The sequence below is a fragment of the Dreissena polymorpha genome, chromosome 13 (genome assembly GCF_020536995.1).
Source record: "Dreissena polymorpha isolate Duluth1 chromosome 13, UMN_Dpol_1.0, whole genome shotgun sequence".
Classification (NCBI taxonomy): domain Eukaryota; kingdom Metazoa; phylum Mollusca; class Bivalvia; order Myida; family Dreissenidae; genus Dreissena; species Dreissena polymorpha.
In genome coordinates this window covers 62,108,891-62,125,883 of record NC_068367.1, presented here as the reverse complement: position 1 = coordinate 62,125,883, position 16,993 = coordinate 62,108,891, and the positions used below count along the sequence as shown (strand labels likewise).

General features: G+C 33.6%; 1 protein-coding gene across 2 annotated transcripts in view; it reads left to right on the top strand.

Annotated features, from left to right (window-relative positions):
- The window catches only part of LOC127855499 (dipeptidase 1-like), an 87,624-nt gene that overhangs the window by 40,371 nt on the left and 30,260 nt on the right, over positions 1-16,993 (top strand). The window lies entirely within an intron of this gene.

Genomic DNA, 16,993 nt, shown 5'->3' with positions numbered 1-16,993 from the left:
CCCGTCCCATAAGCTCTTCTGGCCTTCATAACAGCAATATAAAAAAATGCCCTTTACAGATATGAACATCATAAATATGTTTATAATTAAAAAAAAATGTTTGCTCATTTTCTTTAAATAGGTGTGTATTAAAAAATTGAACAGTTTGTATAGCTACACATTAAAAACTAAAATAAACAACGGCTCATGATACAATTTGTGTTGTGCATCTATACTGCCAGACATTTTTTAATTAGCAATTCTAGTTTATTCAACAATTGATAAAATTAATTAGACAAATTTAATTTAGTTACTTTAAAGTTGCTATGGAAACAGTTCATTTTCAATTGCATATACATGCTATGTGTTATAAACAATATATTTATAGTTAATAATATTATTAAACTTAGTATAAGTGTTGATAGAAAACAAAATTCACTCATTTCATATGTAGAGATTCAAAACCACGATTTTTAACTTTAACAAAATTATAGCAATCAGCAAGACATATTTAATGGCACACATCATCATAGATTGAATGTTACACTTCTTAATTTTTGTTTACCGGTAAAAATAATATACATGTATACATAATATGACTACATATGTTTACATCACATATCTTGATGTCAATATGAACTACAACAGTAATTGTGATTTTATTTTTAGAACACATACCAGGCATACAAAACAATTTATTTATAATACTGGACAGAAAATTTTAGAGTGAGATCACTATAAGTGAGTTTTTCATCATTAATCATAAAACAGATTTTCATGTATCTGACTTAGTTTGCAGAAACAACAAAAATGTATACATTATATTCCCTAAACATACTTAACATGCTTAATATGTTTACTTATGGATGACAGACTGTTAAAAAAACAACATAAGATACATATTGTTGATATTATGTACTACAAATTCATGCATATCAATAAAATTGTATTTTTGTTATTCCTTGATGAAAAATGACATGTTAAGTCTGGAATATAACACTTTATCTGTTTTAAAAAAAAGTATATCACAACACAATATATTTTCCATATTATCATCTACACAATGTCCAAACTGACAGTATGATGTAAACTTGGTAAGCTCATGTTGCACCAAGATTGGCAAAATGCATTTTCGAAAATCTGCAATGATAAAAATATATAAATAACTGATTACTTATATGCAACCTTCTACGAACACATCAATAATACATCACACAATGGAGACAACATACTTGTCCACAATTTATTGAAATTATATTCAATATAACACGCAATATTTGTCAATCTTCATCGTTATTTTTCTTTTTAAAATTAAATTTTTAAAAATAGCATAACAAATTATTAATAAATATAATTCATCAAGATGAACATATTCTTGTTTTGTACATAATTCTCTCTGAAATCTGTCTTGAATACATCATTAAAATTCAATTGTGTACACTTATATGAATAAATATTTTTCCCAAACTGAAAAAAACACATTTATTTCTTCAAATCAGGCTGTTTACACTATTTTTGCCCTTTCATAAATCAACCACATGTTAACATTCCCTTTTTGAATTTACTATGCAATGTCCCTCCAGGATAAAACACTTAAAATTGAGGCATGTGAAATTAACAACTGGCTTGTAAATTATTTCTCCTCATAGGCCAGTCCGGCCTGTAAATTGTGACGGTCTTTCGCCATGTCTGCCAGACATGCACAGAGAACATAATTCTCTTAATAGTCTTAATAGTCAATGTTCTAAATTTAAAAAAAAGTATAATGCTTATTAATTACTTTATCATACATGTATTAATTGTTGTCACTATAGTGTTGAAGACAAGGATGAACTTTGCTGGTTACATGCTAATCTCTTTCTTGGCATGACTGCTTTCTCAAAAGCATAAACTGTTGTCAATCTTGTAACATAATATATATGTAATACATATTTCTTTAAATACATAATTCGGGTTACTAGATTTACCGAAAGCGCAATGGCTTTACCGAAAGCGCATTGGATATATGCGTTTCGTATACAATAGTAGGAGAATTAGGAACAAACTGTTAATATAAAATGTTTCTTGCCACATAGTTAAATGTTTATTGTTGATATTTTGAGATACCTTTGTTATATTATTGAAATTTATTAAATCTAGTAACCGTAAATTACAATTAATGAATGTCGTTCTGGGTCATGCGCAGTTGTCTCACGACTACGTCATCAGGGAAAATGGTGGCGGAAAGTGCCGAACGCATTACGGAAATTGCCGATTATCAAAATCATCGTTTTTTAGCACTATATCGATTTTTATATTTTTGTGTTTTTTATTTCAATGTTATTATATCCATTTATAAAATGTGCTTTTTAAGTCTGAACTTGTCTGTTCTCCTTTAACATTCGGATTCAAGAATACACAATTTCCTATAAACTTATACATAATATTGTTATATTACTATTTTAACATACTGTTGAAAGTTGGTATTGATACGGTTTCTGTATATTCCTTTATAATGTGTGTATCGATTTAGCACATAGTATAAATACTTATCTGTTACATAATTGTGGTTTCTGTTCGTTATTTTAGGTAAACATTGTCAACAAGGTTTAATGATCGCGATATAAATATAGAAACAGATTATGCTATAACTCACGCCAGACCATTTATGCATATAGACATGGAAAATTTAAATGCATTATTTTTACGAATTTCTTTTGGCATGCTAAAAAATAGAAACCGCAAATAAAATCGAAATTTCGGATACAACGGTTTTGGGAGGATAAGTATTCAGACCGTCGTTTATTTATCGATTCGAGTGTGTTTTGTTACATCGGGGTGTTCACGTAGTCATCTGGTCCAACATTTCAATACAATAATATGTTAAAGCTGCTTATAACCTACATGTTTGAGTTACAGACATATAAAACAAAGGTTCAAACATCGATACACTTCTCGAACAATTTAATAGTAAAAAGTATTGGAACTGGTGAGAGCTCTAACAGAGTCACTGTTTGAACACATTATTTTTTATCAGTCAGCGGTATCGAAATAATTAAGACGCTGTACGTTTCTATACCCCGTGAAGAACGTTATTGCCTTTGTTGTAATCAACGAGATATAGAGGATGAATTCCATTTTATTTGTGTTTGTTCATGTTACCGTTTTCTACGGCAAAAATTCATTAAACGTTTTTATTTCGTGAATCCATCGGTTGTTAAGTTCCATAGTTTATTAACATCAACTTGTAAATTTGAAATATTAAACGTGTGTATATATGTTAAGGAAGCATTATCTGTACGAAATGCTATTTTAAATAATACCACTGAATTATAGTTTGACTTTCTTCAAAGAAGTGTATGTATCACTTTGCAGTCACTGATAGTATTTGTAATACATTGTCCTTACTGCCTTTAAAATTATTATGTTTCTCCTTGTCAAAATCGTTGTTTATCTCTGTTCTTATTTTGTTTAGAAATGTCATTTCATTGAAGTTAGTTCTGAAATGTCATTTAACTTACTAACATATATACATCATTATATTAATTTGGTTACCTACTATAGTATAAGGATACGTGACATTACTTTATTTATAATATTTTGCATTAAAGACGATGCACTTATGTATAAGTCTTAATAAACTGTCTGTTCTGTTCTGTTCTGTTCTGTTTTTATAACAACTTGTGTCCGATGTTGACACATACCAATCAGTCAATCGAAAGCATTAAACTATGCGTGAACGGACTAAATAACGTTGATATACAAAGTCATATTCCAAAGAAAATGTGTATTCACACGATGGCACTTTTTATTATACCTCACTTTCGTTTGAAAGGAAATAAGTAATTTAATCACCCAGCATCGCAGCAGCATATCAAAAACATCAGCTTATTATTGATTAATGAACACCATGTTGAGAGTACGTTATTATTTGTTAAGGAATTAATGGGAATGAGCTGCAAACGGATGATTTCTCTAAGTAATCTAACTACCTGTAGTGTTAACTCGATATATATTTATATAAAATACATGTTGTATGCCTATATTAATAACATCGTAAGAAAAATGTAACCACCCCTTAATGTAAGACATGTTTTATTTTTCCAACCCAACAAACCAGACCTAATGAAACTCAAAAACACTGTTTACAGTACCTTAAATGTAGCATGCTCTTTGTTGTGGGATAAGAGGTATGCAATCAAATAAATGGTACTTTATCGAATGAAAACAATAAGTCTTCATACAAGTTTTTGTGAAAAAAACAAAGTTAAAAAAGGTATGTAATTTACAGTAACGTATTGACATTTTTTTTGTCATTTTTATAAATATATTTACACAAATTTACTAATAAATATATTGTGAGAACTATTTTCGAATAATTTCACTTGACAGGGAATACGTTTATTTGTTTTGCCTTCACCGGTATAAGAAGAAGAACCTAAAATGCCGTCACTGCGATAATAAGGCTTAAGAAATAAAACGTTCTAATAATAAAACCCGTATTTCCAAAGTATCGATGAACAGTGTTACAAACGCTTCATTATGTTGTCCATACCGATGTATGAGTTATCATTAAAGACACGGTATTTGCTTTTAAATTATCAGCAATGTAATTTCGCTGGTATGAACAAAATAAAATTTTCCATGTTTTAATCTATGAAAATTTTTAAAAATCGCTATTGTGTCAATCTGTGAAAAGTGTATAATAATATAAATTGGCCGTGGGAGTTTGTTCGTATATTTATCTTCAAATGACATAAATCTTGTCATATAAACGGTGCGGTGATTAAGTTAATGAATTTGAATTTCAGTTTGAAAATAGAGTACTTTTGAGGTGTGTTGAATTCATCATAAACAACGGATAAAAATTCAAAGTTCAATGTTACTTTAAACTGTCTGAGTTTAATTAAAAGCACAAGCATGGTTACACATGTTTAAGGACCTTTTAATTTTTCAGGAAGATTATTTTTAAGTTCTTCATTTGTTTGTTTCCCGTACATTTAGCGACAGATATGCTAAATTGTCTGTATGGCCGCTTATTTTACATTCGCGTCGTAACGCCCACAATAATGTTGTGTATCTTTGTTCATTCTGGGTTTTTTATACTAAAATAATCTTAATATAAAAATGATTTTAAATAATTGTTAAATTACTGCAACACTTTCTCAATCAATCTGTGTTAGATATTGGTAAAATATAGATTAAAATAAGCCGTCAATTGTCTAAACTAATTTTTGTCGCGTGTTGATAAATGTATAAATTACGTCTTCCTTCATAGTCCCCATTCCCCGCAGTTTGCAAGTTAAATGTGCGCGAGTAAAACAAAACAATAGCGCCAATTATCAAAACGTGCCCCCTGTTTTGTAACCACTAAGGTACTGATGTATTGCGTTATTTTGTTGTTTGTCGCCAGGGCAAGTTGGCAGCATGTCGCACTAAAAAACTGATAACAGCTGTACCGACTTTAATGGTGACATTTTCAGTTCTACTGCGAGTACAGTCTGTGCGTCAATGTCACCTATCACCCTTATCGTTACTGTCTCTCATAACGCCTCACTGTGGTGTGGTCTTATGTCAAATATATCTATCTTGGTCTGATGTGCGGATGTAGTATCTTTAAATGCGGCACATGTAATACAATAATTAATTCAAGCACGTACACTTAACAAAAAAACGCGATATTTCTTTATTTCCGTTATCAGTTTAAAAATGATGGTATAACTAAACAGTAAAACAGACTTGTACTTGGCCGCTAGATGAATAATGTTATACAATTATTCTGGGCAAATTTATTATTCCAAAACATTTTTAGTTGGTGATGTTATTCACGTCCAATAAATATATCAGTTCTTCCTTTCAACCAAATGCCTGTTGTCTGCTACTGTTTCTTATCATAATTGTATATATTACAATACACCATCAGCGGCCGAGCGTTTGGCCGCTAATTTTTTTGTGTGTGGATTGCATCAAATTAAAGGTCAAATTCCAATTGTATTACAAAAAACTGCTTTTTTATAAATATGTCAAACACGTAACAAAAACAATACGATATTTCCTTATTTAATGTAGCATTTTGCAAAAGTAAAGCGCTGTATATATTACAATGTTTTATTATTTCTTTCTGGTTAAGTAAAAAAAACAACAATGCATAACATATAATATTTGTGCATAATTTATAAAAAGAAATATAATGAAACACGTGATGTTTTATAATTTTGTTAAGTGCGCGTGCCATTGAACGTTAAGTTAAGCGAGAGATGGGAATTAAATTACCGTACACATAATTAAGAACTGAAACTCTTCTGACAGCTTGATTTATAAATTATGTTTCATTGCGCCAATATATTCATTGTTTCAAACATTGTGTATAAAAGCAAAACGATTGAATTTATGTCCGATCCCAGCTTTTCATATAAAATGACCTTTAACATAACGCCAGCAGACCCGATTGAATACACTTCATTTATTTCAATCAGGTAAATAACAAATACATTAATAAAACAGGTAAAGTCTACACTGTGTATTAGCAACCTGCTGTGATGATCCCTATCTTGTCAGCTCAATACACAGGCACCTGGCTACTGTACTGGAAAAAAGGGTTTACTGCCAAAATAAGTGATTTCATTAATTGCTAAATTTTTGTGTACATTTTAAATTAACAACGAGAATGGATCAATATCACCGTTGCACATTTTTATTAATTTCACAGTAATCTGTTCTTTAAATAGTGATAGCCTAATTAAAGACGACGCTAATAAAGAATAAAGTGTGAAGGTGGATATTAAGAAATATGATCCATTTTCGCATGACACTGGAAGTATAGAATTTAGTCTTATATAAATAATACACATTTAAGACATGGATAAAAGATAAATAAGACACATTTGAATCTCTCATTTCTTTAAAAAAAAAATAAGCACATAGTCACAAAAAGATAAGATATATTAAAGAAAGAAATTATGTAAGATACATTTGCATATTTCATTTCTTAGAAAAAAGCTTGTGAATTTGAAGCAATACATTTATTACTGACACATTATCCTAAAAGTCGACAGACAACATAAGTTCAAAGAGGGAACCGCAATTAAATAAGATCCATTTTCGCATGATACTGGTTGTATAGCAAGTAGTCACATATTAATTCTAGCTCGCATCAGTTGCGATAATTTTGTTAAGTGCGCTTGCCATTGAACGTTGAGTTAAGCGAGAGGTGCGAATTAAATTAAACACAGTTAAAAACTGATACTATTCTGTCAGCTTGAATTGTGCTAACGTCATTAACTCAATAGTAACCACAAATTTACCAAATGTATTGGAACCTTATAGGAAGAATTCATGCGTGTCTGAATTAATCAGTTTTTAAGTCAGCCATACTTCAGGTCATCGAAATGTAAGGTATGTATTTTCTTGCATTTTTAATATGTTCTTTAGGTAAAATTCTACCAGAGGGTTTAATCCCGTGACGAGTACGATTTCAAATTCCAAAATGATCGGGAGTGTAATATAACAAAATTACTGTGCACGGAGGATGATCTTTGACACTGTTACGCACCAAATATTTTTGTATTCACGAAGGTAAAGGATACATGTGAAGGTAACTAACAGAAGGCTAAACGGTGATGCGGTATTTTTCACTAGATCGATACTCTGCAGCGTGTCAGTGACATAGAATACCGTTCTATATGTTAAAGGTGCCTTTTCACAGATTTTGGCATTTTTTAACTTATTCATTAAATGCTTTATATTGATAAATGTAAACATTGGATCGTAAAAGCTCCAGTAAAAAATCAAGAATAAAATAAAAAAAAAGGAAAAGAACATTGCCCGGACCAGGTTTCGAAACAGTGACCCCTGGAGTCCTGCCAGAGTCCTGAAGTAAAAACGCTTTAGCCTACTGAGCTATTCCGCCGAGTACACTTTGTAGACGTATTTTATACCTTATATATAAGCAATCTTCGTAGTTTCACAAAACTTAACGACAAAAACAGAACTCTCCAAATCATTCAATCGTTTCGCGTTGCAACGCTTTTTAATTTTTAGGTTTTAAAATCGTCAAAAGATGCATATAATGGCTATATTAGACCATGGTAAATGTTCAGTATTACTGTTTACTCACAAATATCATAACTAAAACGAAAATTTGCGAATCTGAAACAACTTTTTTCAATTTTGTCAATTTACCAAAGCGTGAAAAGATCCCTTTAAGGATTAATTGAAGGCAACGATATTGAAATAATAAAAAGAACATGTCATTCTACAGTCAGTTCATCAGTATGCCAGTACAATCTACGGCATATGCCAGTGTGTGTGCAAAATAGTAATACATTAATTAAGAAAATGATTCATGTACATGTCTTCTTCTTCGTCACTTATATTTGAAGAAGATAACGTTCAAAGAGGCATCTATATCAATATTATCTATCACCCGTGGTATTAAATGACTTCTTTTTAAAAAAGTTTCCTAAATTCTTTTGTTTTTTTAAATCGCATTTCTTTTATTTTAAGAAATTGATTTTTGTTAAAATTACGCTTAGATTGTCTGCACTGATAGATCTACGAATAATCTATTTTCGCTATGAGCATCGCATGTCTTCTATAACTAACTTAATTAATCTTTGCATTGGCATAGGTCATTGCATAAGCGATTAACTCATGTATCCGTTTAAACACTATAATTATTATCTCATTTAACGTTATAGCTTTCAGCGTTTATTACATGAACATATTTATTTGTATTCGTTTTTAAATCAAATGTTAGTGGTGCGTGATTTGAAAATTCGGTAAAATCTTGACAAAAATCTGCCTACCAAATAATTAACCACGCTTTCGCCCTAACATATTTCGTCAAACATGTGAATTTACCAACACTCGCATCGCTCCCTATTCGACCGTTACATATTCGTAAATCACGAGCTATGCATAACTTCAGAAAACTGTCGCCAAAAGCGTTATTTCGATTATCATTAGATGCCCGACGAATGTAAAAATCAGTTTCGTCATCTGCTGATTGAGAAACAGATCGATCATCGTACAAAGTCCGATTTCAAGGCGTTTTAATCACACGAATACGCTACATTCCCATTACAAAAGAAAATAATGCCAATCTCTAGCAGTAAGTCGTTTTAAGTAACGATGTTCAAAAAAGGAAAATATACACCGCACATTTTTTTGTACATGAATCAATCGCCCGACATTTATCAGTTTATATTGTTCACCTATCGAATAAAACAGTGGGAGTCTACGTTGTGTATTCGCAACCTGCTGTGATGATCTCTAGAATTACTGCCCAAATGACTGCTTTATTGCTATATTGTTGTGTCCATTTATAATTAGCAACCTTAAACAGAATTATGTTTATTCAGGAATAGCAATAGATTTGTTTCGACCATCACCGTGACTACATAACAAAACTAGCCTTCTTACAGAAATCTATAAAATTATTAAAATTAGTATTTGCATAGGATTCAATAACAAGAGTACAATCGGGAATCCTCGGACAATTCACTATCCGAAGCGTTCAGATTGAACAAGATTAATTAGCTTAAAAATAATAATCGATTTTAAGGCAAAAATACCTTCAATCAAATAATATATAAAATAAAAATACACTAATTAAAGCTAAATGTTGCGATTTATACCGCACCAGTCATACCAGTTTTTCATCAGTTATTTACTACTCCTCGAGATCAAAATCTAACGAATTTTTCAAACATTCAATTAATAGAGAGCAATATCTGGCTGTCATCATCGAACTTTAATTTGGTTGCAATGGAAGTCAAAATTGATATATAATGTTTTGTTTTTCAACTTCTTGCTCCAGAAAATGTTTTTTATTTACTTTCTCCATGTACATTAGTTAGTCCGTTTTAGCGTTATGATTAACTCAACAATATTGGTGAATTGAGTGTTAAAGATTTTTATCAAAGTTGTAGCATTATGCAGTTCATAAGGAAGACGTTATACGAAATCTAGCAAAATAACGGCGCACAGACATTTCACTTAACAAACGTAGTAGGTGTACGTTTCGGCGGCTATTACGTCTGACTGCACTAAAATAATTACAATGCTATCAAGCAATTATCGTAAAATTATATATGTTAAAACACACACGGCAACATAAAAAACGTCATTTCATAATATGTAAGCTAGATTCGCTTTCCGAAACGTCACATTTCAACGTTGAAACTTCTAAAACGCATTAAAAACCGCTGTAATAAATGTTAATAAATGTAAATACATGTTCTACGACAGTATTATTTATTATCTTATTTGTTCTTACGTTACTGACGCTGTTATACATTTGCGTTACATTTTGTATAAGCGAATAGAAAATGTGTTTGTTTTAATCGATATCAATATTTGTAACAAAATATAAATTTGATTTATGTTTAGTTGCTTAAACCGATACCGATAACGAAAGCGCGCGCTTTCGGTAAATCTAGTAACCGCATAATTCTCTGTTTTTAACAAAACGTCTTTTGCATAAGATAATCTTTTTTTACTAGCACAGGAAAAACTGTTTAAAAGCTTAGCACATATAAGGTAAAAAATGCAGTTTGTAAATCTTCTTTTACTTCCAATCCAGCACTCCTCCTGAATAGAAGATGTGCCGGCGCTTATAGGTTATGGGTTGAAAACTGTTAAAAGGTGCTCAGTTTGGTGTTAATTTTAAAATTATTTACATGGTCATATCATACCTGATAATAATGAGCACATCTTTTGGTGTTCGCACTTTGTCTTTTCGCTCAATCTGTATTTTTGGCTGAAATAAATGCATGAAGAGTTGCAGTTTAAAACAAGAGTTTAAATATTTTTTAATTGATCATGAACACAGCCATTTATATGGACATACTGTAAGCAACTAGATCATCTGACAAGAAAAGAAGCGTATACAAGTATTCTAATAATTATCATCAAATAGAATGAATAACATAATACATTTCTGTCACATTGATTGTGTAGCCACTTCGAATAAAATTGTTACTGCTTACATGCTATTGTGTGATTGCACAAAGTTTTGAAAAGGAATTTTGAATGTTGATTATACAACCCTATTCAGTTCACTTTATCTTAAACAACATAAAGTGATAGAATAATACTGAAAGGGTAATATATGGACACAATTTTTAAACGAAATGTCATTACTTTCATTATAGAAAAGTTCAACAACAAATGTTAAATTGAGAAGTGTTTTAGATTTTGACAACTTTCGGGTAAAACACACAAACTTGACATAGCAATATCGTCTAAAATCTTCATTGTGATATCCACAAGGCCACAACGGCTCATACACACACCATGATTGATGGAAGAGGTTCAGTTAACCAACAAATTTGCAATTTGTTGAAGAAAAACAACTCAAAAAGTAAGAAAAACTTACTTTTAAAAAAGCAGGAAGTTTATCAGAAAATCAACAATGTCGAACTGTGCCCTACTGTATTGATTCAATATATAAGCTGAGGTTAATTTAAACCATATAAAAACTATAAGAAAATACGGAAATGTATTGTTCTCTTAACTTCATTACCATGGTTTAGGTTATTCTTCAAAATTAAACTATTGTTTTATCTAAAGAGTTTAAAAAGTACGCGAAACGGTCATCACAAGTAAAAGTCATTATGGAACCGACGCCAGCGCCAAATGGGTCCAAATCTCATTCCCAGCCACATACCCAGTGGGCACCCAAACGTTGCTGCAACGTTGTATTTAGGTTGCAGTCAAACGTTGCATTTTGGTTGTACCAATGGTGTTTATGAAAGTTATCCCGACGTTTTTTTCCAAACGTTGCTGCAACATTTTTTCCAAACGTTGCTGCAACGTTGTATTTAGGTCGCATTAAAACGCAGTATTTTTAAATTCTACTTAAAATAATATAAAAATACTATATATAATATATATAAATAAAATAAATAATACATAAAAAATGCTTCCGCCAGGGAATCGAACCCACCAACTCCCGATCGCGGACACCTCATCCACTACACCAAGGCGACTGTTGAAAGTTGCAAACAAAAATGTTGACTATTTATTTAAAGTTTCACCGGTTCGCGTTTTGCCCAGTCCCTGTGATCTTTCATTAGTGCCCAGTCCCTGTGTTAAGCTATTAATTAAAAGAATTAACTTTGCATTATTGGCAATAAATGTTGTAGTAAATGTTATAGGCACAAAATCAGTACTTATTTACTCTACTTTACACAAAAAATCACCACTATGCAAGATATTCTTGTAACCCAGCCAGAAAAATCCCCGACCATACTGGGGATCGAACCCGGGACCTCCCGGTTCCAAATCAGGCAGACACTCTACCGCGTCGCTATAAAAGCTAGCTCATATAGCAAGGCAGTATAAATTCCCCTTATACCGAACCCTGCTACATACACCCCCTCTAAATATGAAATTCTTCCACGAATTTCTCATTGCCATGACATCTGTGGGACGTCTGACACACATGGTGGTTTTTTACGTTGGACGCCAATGTAACCCAGCCAGAAAAATCCCCGACCATACTGGGGATCGAACCCGGGACCTCCCGGTTCCAAATCAGGCAGACACTCTACCGCGTCGCTATAAAAGCTAGCTCATATAGCAAGGCAGTATAAATTCCCCTTATACCGAACCCTGCTACATTCTGACAACAAAAATATATATATTGATCCGTAAAATAACTTCTCCTCCCTTAAGAAACAAAAATGCATTACATACTAGTCGCCGCGCTCCAGCGCGACGCCAATAACAACTGTATAAGAGTAGGACATATTTCTCAGTGTCATGTTTGACATAATTAAAACATTGTGGAAAGTTCTGTATGTGGAGCAGAACAGATGCCATTAAGTGTTGGTAAAAAACAAAAAGCTTAATTGTTTTGTAGAAATGATTTGTTTTCTTGTCATTCAACAAAAAAACCTGTCTTGGGCATAGCTGATTTTTTTTGCTGGAAAACCCTTTAAGGGATCCTTAAATGGTTGCACACTGTGTAAATGAATTGTTATAAATCGTGGTATAATGCAAAATTATTAACCAGTGACTCACTTTGGTACTAGTCGTGAGGGTTTCCTTTGATTTCAGTAATTTTCGGAAGCTGGCATAACATTCCGTTAATAATCATCTAAAACGTATTTTCTTTTTTATAAGATCATTTATTTAAGTTAATCAAATTGTTTTTTCCAGCCATAGAGATCATTGTCGAAAAAGGTTATAAGACTATTAGATTTCAACCCACAATACGTAGGCTTCATCATTATGTTATAATATCTTTTACAGTTATAGCTTTAACAGACATTAATGACAAAAGTTACAAAACAATCATTTAGTATCAAATATCTATAAATAAGTATCGAGTTTATACCGATTAGAGTGCCAGGTTTATTATTTTGCATTATACAGAAAACACATGTCTTTTTATTAATATGTAATCTTGGAAATGGCTTCATCGAGAAGTTAATTATATGGTGACCTGTCGGTTGCATATTGAATACAACATTATTGTAACGCTTAAACACGAAGACTCACTGGGTTCCTGGAAAGGATAAATAACCTTTTTTTTGCGTCAAATAAGTTGGGTGCAACTTATAGTACAATTTTTGTTTAATCGTCATAAAACATTGGGTGCGAACGCAACCAACGCACCCCCCCCCCCCGCCCTGGCTACGGGTATGGTTTAGCACACGTGTTTGTGATTGCATTTATTGTTACTATTATTGACCTGAAATAGACAAAGCATCTTACAGTATTATTGTACCTGATTAAAATATAGACAGTTTCACATTTAGGGCAAATGTTGGTGGCTTATGTATGTTCATATCGTTAAGTTGTGAATAATTTTCCTATTAAATAATTTATATTTTACAAAATATTGTAGCAAACATGAACTTACACTTCAGTGTAGAATATTTCGCACTGTTACATAATGTCTATCGTACTGTTCAAGTGAGTTTACGTATTTATATTTGAAACGGCAAATCAATTTTGATTTTTTAAACCGTGCTCTTTATGTGTGCATATAGTACAGTGAATTCGAAAAATCATATAATTAATTTCTGAATAACAAATTAATTATTTGTCGTCATCATTTGCTGAACTCATACAAAATCGATTACATGTGTATATTGTTGTTCGAATAGTCATGAGCTAATAGGCATATAATCATAGTATAATCAATAAATAGTTATTATCAACACATTTGAATTCATCAATTATCCTTCTTTAAGACTTTAAGACATGTTCTTACATTAAAACATTCATAGTTTATAAAGCAATGATAGGTGTATTACTTAAATTACGTATTAAATATACCACTGTAGGCTCTAAGTGGATAAGGCCAGTTTGAACCATAGCGGCATAATTTGAATAAACTTCGTACAGGAAAATATGATTATACTGAATGCCGAATATTAGAGATGTTTAATAAAAAGATTAGCCGCACATTAGTCTACATATAAACAGGTGACCCATGGAAAGGGGACGACTTGGGCGCGTGGAGCATACTTTAAAAATATTGTGTGAAGGACTTCAGTACTAGGTAACAAACCAAGCATTAACATGTGGGTATTGTGTTTTATGAGAATAAAAAGCCTCGCGCCACAGATTAACCAACGGTTAGGAATAATTTGATTGTCTTATATAGAGGGCCCCTAAGAGACATGCTTATTAAGTTTATTCAAAGTCTGCCCACCGTTTAAGAAGGAGATGTGAAGGAAAAATTTCACAGACATTCACACATCATGCACTACCACATGGACGACGAACATCACGCACTACCACATGGACGACGAACATCACGCACTACCACATGGACGACGAACATCACGCACTACCACATGGACGACGAACTTCACGCACTACCACATGGACGACGAACATCACGCACTACCGCATGTACGACGAACATCACGCACTACCATATGGATGACGAACATCACGCACTACCACATGGGGTGACGAACTTCACGCACTACCACATGGACGACGAACATCACACACTACCACATGGATGACGAACATCACACACTACCACATGGACGACGAACATCACGCACTACCGCATGGACGACGAACATCAAACACTACCACATGTAAGACGAACATCGCGCACTACCACATGGACGACGAACATCAAACACTACCACATGGACAACGAACATCACGCACTACCACATGGACGAGGACAATCACGCACTTCCACATGGATGACGAACATCACGCACGACCACATGGACGACGAACATCCAGCACAACCACATGGACGACGAACATCGCGCACTACCACACTTACGACGAGGATCACTGAATCACTACAGCTCTACACGTTGTGCTAAGGTGAGATAATAAAATAGAACTGTATAACTGTATTACGATAACAACGTTTATATTATCTAAAAGAGCTATTGATATACTCGTGATTAATTGTGTACTTTTAAGTAACCTTATCACCATTTATTTTTTGGCCTGATACATCTAATCTGTGTGTTTCACGGAGATGGTTTGATTCCCATGAATTGTTTTTTCCGTTTTGGTCAATAAAAGTTAGTATTTGTGTATTTTCAAATCACTTTTGTTTAAATCTTACTTATTTGTGTGTTTGTGTGTTTGGTGTGTGTGCGTGTGTTTGAGCTTGCGTGTGCGTTTCGAAGTTTGTGAGGTCCTATTAACGTCGAACCGTTTTACGACGGCTGTCGGGTATTCGCCAAATATGAATGTTTGATCGAAAGAAACAAATACAAGGTAGCAATTGAGATCTTAATGTGAGCTTGTAATTACAAAGAAAATCCATTCATGCTTGCCTTGCCCCTACAAAGACAATCCATTCATGCTTAGCTCGCCCTTACAAAGACAATCCATTCATGCTTGCCTCACCCGTACAAAAACAATCCATTCATGCTTGCCTCGCCCTTACAAAGACAATCCATTCATGCTTGCTTCGCCCTTACAAAGACAATCCATTCATGCTAGCCTCACCCGTACAAAAACAATCCATTCATGCTTGCCTCGCCCTTACAAATACAATCTATCCATACTTGCCTCACCCTTACAAAGACAATCCACCCATGCTTACCTCGCCCTCACAAAGATAATCCATTCATGCTTGTCTCGCCCTTACAAAGACAATCCACCCATGCTTGCCTCGCCCTAACAAAAGACAATCCATTCATGCTTGCCTCGCCCTTACAAAGACAATCCATTCATGCTTGCCTCGCCCTTACAAAGACAATCCATTCATGCTTGCCTCGTCAGTACAAAGACAATCCATTCATGCTTGCCCACCCGTACAAAGACAATCCATTCATGCTTGCCTCGCACTTGCACAGACAATCCACCCATGCTTGCCTCGCCCTTACAAAGACAATCCACCCATACTTGCCTCGCCCTTACAAAGACAATCCACCCATGCTTGCCTCGCCCTTACAAAAACAATCCACCCACACTTGCCTCGCCCTTAAAAAGTCAATTCACCCATGCTTGCCTCGCCCTTACAAAGACAATCAATTCATGCTTGCCTCGCCCTTACAAAGACAATCCATTCATACTTGCCTCGCCCTTACAAAGATAATCCATTCATGCTTGCCTCGCCCTTACAAAGGCAATCCATTCATGCTTGCCTCGCCCTTACAAAGACAATCCATTCATGCTTGGCTCGCCCTTACAAAGACAATCCACCCATACTTGCCTCGCCCTTACAAAGACAATCCACAAATGCTTGCCTCGCCCTTACAAAGACAATCCATTCATGCTTGCCTCGTCCTTACAAAGACAATCCATCCATACTTGCCTCGCCTTTACAAAGACAATCCAGTCATGCTTGTCTCGCCCTTACAAACAAACAATCCATTCATGCTTGCCTCGCCCTTACAAAGACAATCCATTCATGCTTGGCTCGCTCTTACAAAGACAATCCATTCATGCTTGCATCGCCCTTACAAAGACGATCCATTCATGCTTGCCTCACCCTTACAAAGACAATCCATTAATGATTACCTCGCCCTTACAAATAAAATCCATTCATACTTGCCTCGCCCCCCCCCCCACAAAAAAATAAAAG